Source organism: Delphinus delphis, chromosome 7 (assembly GCF_949987515.2).
Source record: "Delphinus delphis chromosome 7, mDelDel1.2, whole genome shotgun sequence".
NCBI classification, from domain to species: Eukaryota; Metazoa; Chordata; class Mammalia; order Artiodactyla; family Delphinidae; genus Delphinus; species Delphinus delphis.
The window spans coordinates 76,887,876-76,891,533 of record NC_082689.1 but is presented as its reverse complement, the minus strand read 5'-3'; the positions used below and the strand labels follow the sequence as shown (position 1 = coordinate 76,891,533).

General features: G+C 33.8%; 1 non-coding gene across 1 annotated transcript; it reads right to left on the bottom strand.

Annotated features, from left to right (window-relative positions):
- Window positions 1-471: 471 nt before the first annotated feature.
- On the bottom strand, window positions 472-597 carry LOC132428818 (U6atac minor spliceosomal RNA). Its single transcript, XR_009520211.1, has one exon. It is a non-coding gene; the product is annotated as a U6atac minor spliceosomal RNA (small nuclear RNA).
- Between the last annotated feature and the right edge of the window lie 3,061 nt (window positions 598-3,658).

Here is a 3,658-nt window from a genome sequence, read left to right as displayed (position 1 = left end):
CTGTATATTACATCATTGTATCTTATTTTAGACCTAGTAATTTGTACCTCTTAATCCCCTTCCCCTATCTAGCTCCTTCCCCCACCCCTCTTTCCTGTGGTAAACACTAGTTTGTTCTCTGTATCTGTGAGTCTGTTTCTGTTTTGTTATATTCGTTCATTTGTTTTATTTTTTGATTCCACATGTAAGTGAAAACATACAGTATTTGTCTTTCTCTGTATGACAGTTCACTAAGCATAATATCCTCTAGGTCCAGATATGTTGTTGCAAATGGCAAAATTTTATTATTTTTTATGGCTGAGTAATATTCCATTGTATGTATGTGTATGTTTGTGTTTATATATATAATCTTCTTTATCTGTTCATCTGTTGATACAAACTTAGGTTGCGTCCATACATTGGCTATTGTAAATAATGCTGCCATAAACATTGCTGTGTGTATATCTTTTCAAATTAGTGTTTTTGTTTCTTCAAAAACGGTGGTTAGAGGTCATGAAGTAGGTGTTAATGCCTTAACCACATGAATATTGTCAGGCCTGAGAGGCTCTGCCATTCATGTCAGGGGCAGTGCTAATCTTCTCTCCTTTTATACAACACTCTATGTGTCTGTTTTTATGCCCATATCATACTGTTTTGATTACTATATAACTTTTATATACTTTTATAACATAATTTGAAATCAGGAAGTGTGATGCCTCCTGCTTTGTTCTTTTTCAAGATTTCTGTAGCTATTTCGTGTGTTTTGTGGTTCCATAAGCTTTAAGATTTTTTTTTTCAATTTCTGTGAAAACTCCCTTTGGAATTTTGTTAGGGATTGCATTGAATCTGTAGATTGCTTTGAGTAATATGGGCATTTTGATAATGTTATGAACATGGGATATCTTCCCATTTATTTGTGGCTTCCTCAGTTTCTTTTATTAATGATTTACAGTTTTAAATAAACAGATTTTTCACCTCCTTGGTTAAATTTATTTCTAGACATTTTATTATTTTTGATGCAATTGTAAATGGGATAATTTTCTTAATTTCTCTTTCTGATAGTTGTTAGAGTATAGAAACACAACTGAGTTTTGTATATTGATTTTGTATCCTGCAACTTTACTGAAATCATTTATTAGTTCCAGTAGTTTTTAGTGGAGTCTTTGTGGTTTTCTGTATATAATATCATGTTATCTGCAAATAGAGACAGTTTTACTTCTTCCTCTCCAGTTAGATGCCTTTTATTTATTTTTCTTGCCTAATTGCTCTGACTAGAACTTCCAGTACTATGTTGAATCAAAGTGGCAAGAGTGGGCATCCTTGTCTTGTTCCTTTTCTGAGAGGAAAAGCTTTCAGCTCTTCACCATTTAGTATGATGTTAGCTGTAGGCTTGTCATATATGGCCTTTATTATGTTGAGGTATGTCCCTCTATACCCACTTTGCTGAGAGTTTTTATCATGAATGGATGTTGAGTTTCATCAAATACTTTTTCTGCATCTATTGAGATGTTCATATGATTTTTATTCTTCATTGCCTATGGTGATATATCACATTGATTGATTTATAGCTATTAAACCATCCTTGCATCCCTGGAATAAATCTCAATTGTTCATGTTATGATCCTTTTAATGTGCTGTTGAATTTGGTCTGCTAATATTTTGTTGAGGATTTTTGCATCTGTGTTCATCAGGGATATTGGCCTATAATTTTCTTTTCTTGTGGAATCCTTTTCTGGCTTTGGACAGGGTAATGCTGGCCTATTAAAATGAGTTTGGAAGTATTCCCTCCTCTTCAGTTTTTTAGAAGAGTTTGAGAAGATTTGGTATTAGTTCTTCTTTAAATGTTTGGTAGAAGTCACCAGTGAAGGCATTTTGATCCTGGAGTTTTCTTTGTCAGTGTTTTTTGGTTACTAAATCAATCTCCTTACTGGAAATTTGTCTTTTCAGATTTTTTGTTATTACTTTCTGATTTCAATCTTGATAGATTGTATGTTTCTAGGAATGTATCCATTTCTTCTAGATTGTCCACTTTGTTGGTGTATACTTTTTCATATTAACATCTATGATTTTTTGTATTTCTGTGATATAAATTCTAGTGTGTCTACTTTCATTTCTAATTTTATCTATTTTAGTTCCCCCTCCCCTGCTTTGGTGAATCTAGCTAAAGGTTTGTCAGTTTTTTCAAAAAAACAGCTCTTAGTTTCATTGATCTTTTCTATGATCTTTTCTATTGTCTTTTCAGCCTCTATTTCATTAATTTCCACTCTGATTTTTTATGTGTTTCTTTATACTATCTTTGGGCTTTGTTTATTCTTCTTTTTCTAGTTCCTTGAGGGGTGAAGTTAGGTTTTTAATTTTAGCTCTTTCTTTTTCCTTAATGTAGGCCTTTACTGTTATGAACTTCTCTCTTAGAACTGCTTTTGTTGCATCCCATAAGTTTTGGTATGTTGTGTTTCCATGTTCATTTGTCTTAAGACAGTTTTTTTTTTTTTTAAGACAGTTTTTGATATCTCTGTTTTGATTTTTTTCTTTGACCTATTGGTTGTTCATGTTGTTTAATCTCCACATATTTGTGAATATTCTACTTTTGTTTTAGTAATTGATTTCTAGTTTCATATCATTGTGTTTGGGAAAAAAATGCTTAATATGATTTCCTACTTTTTAAATTGACTTGTTTTATGGCCTGGCATAGGATCTATCATGGAAAATGTTCCATGTGTGCCTGAGAAGAATGTGTATACTGCTGGTGTTGGGTGGAATGTTTTATAAATATCTCTTAAGTCCGTCTGGTCTAACGTGCAGTTTAAGTCTAATGTTTTCTTATTACTTTTCTTTTTGGATGATGTACCCATCATTTAAAGTGGGGTATTGAAGTACCCTACTAGTATTGTATTATTGTCTATTTCTCTCTTTAGGTCTGTTAGTATTTGCTTTATATATCTAGGTGTGTCTATGTTGGGTACATAAATATTTACAAATGTTAGGTCCTCTTATTGGATTAATCCCTTTAGCAATATATAATGACTTTTTTGCTTATTATTAGTCTTTGATTTAAAGCATTGTTTTGACTGATATAAGTTTGGCTATCTCTGCTCTCTTTTGGTTTCCATTTGGAAGAATATCTTTTTCCATCCCTTTACTTTCAGTCTATGTGTGTCCTTAAAGTGAAATGAGTATCTTGTAGGCAGTATATATTTGGGTCTTGATTTCTTTTTTTTGCGGTACGCGGACCTCTCACTGTTGTGGCCTCTCCCATTGCAGAGCACAGGCTCTGGGCACACAGGCTCAGCAGCCATGGCTCACAGGCCTAGCCGCTCCGTGGCATGTGGGATCTTCCCAGACCGGGGCACGAACCCGCATCCCCTGCATCGGCAGGCGGACTCTCAACCACTGTGCCACCAGGGAAGCCCTGGGTCTTGATTTTTTATCTATTCAGCAAATCTGTGTACTTTGATTGAAGAAATAGCCCATTTACATTTAAAGTAATTATTGATAGGTATGTGTTGCCGTTTTGTCAATTGTTTTCTGGCTGTTTTATTTCCTTTCTCCCTTTCTTCTTCCCTTGCTCTCTTACATGGTGAATTGATTATTTTCTGTAGTAGTATGCTTAGATTCTTTTCTATTTGTCTTTTGTATACCTACTATAGGTTTTTCTTTGTGGTTACCATGTAGTTTATAT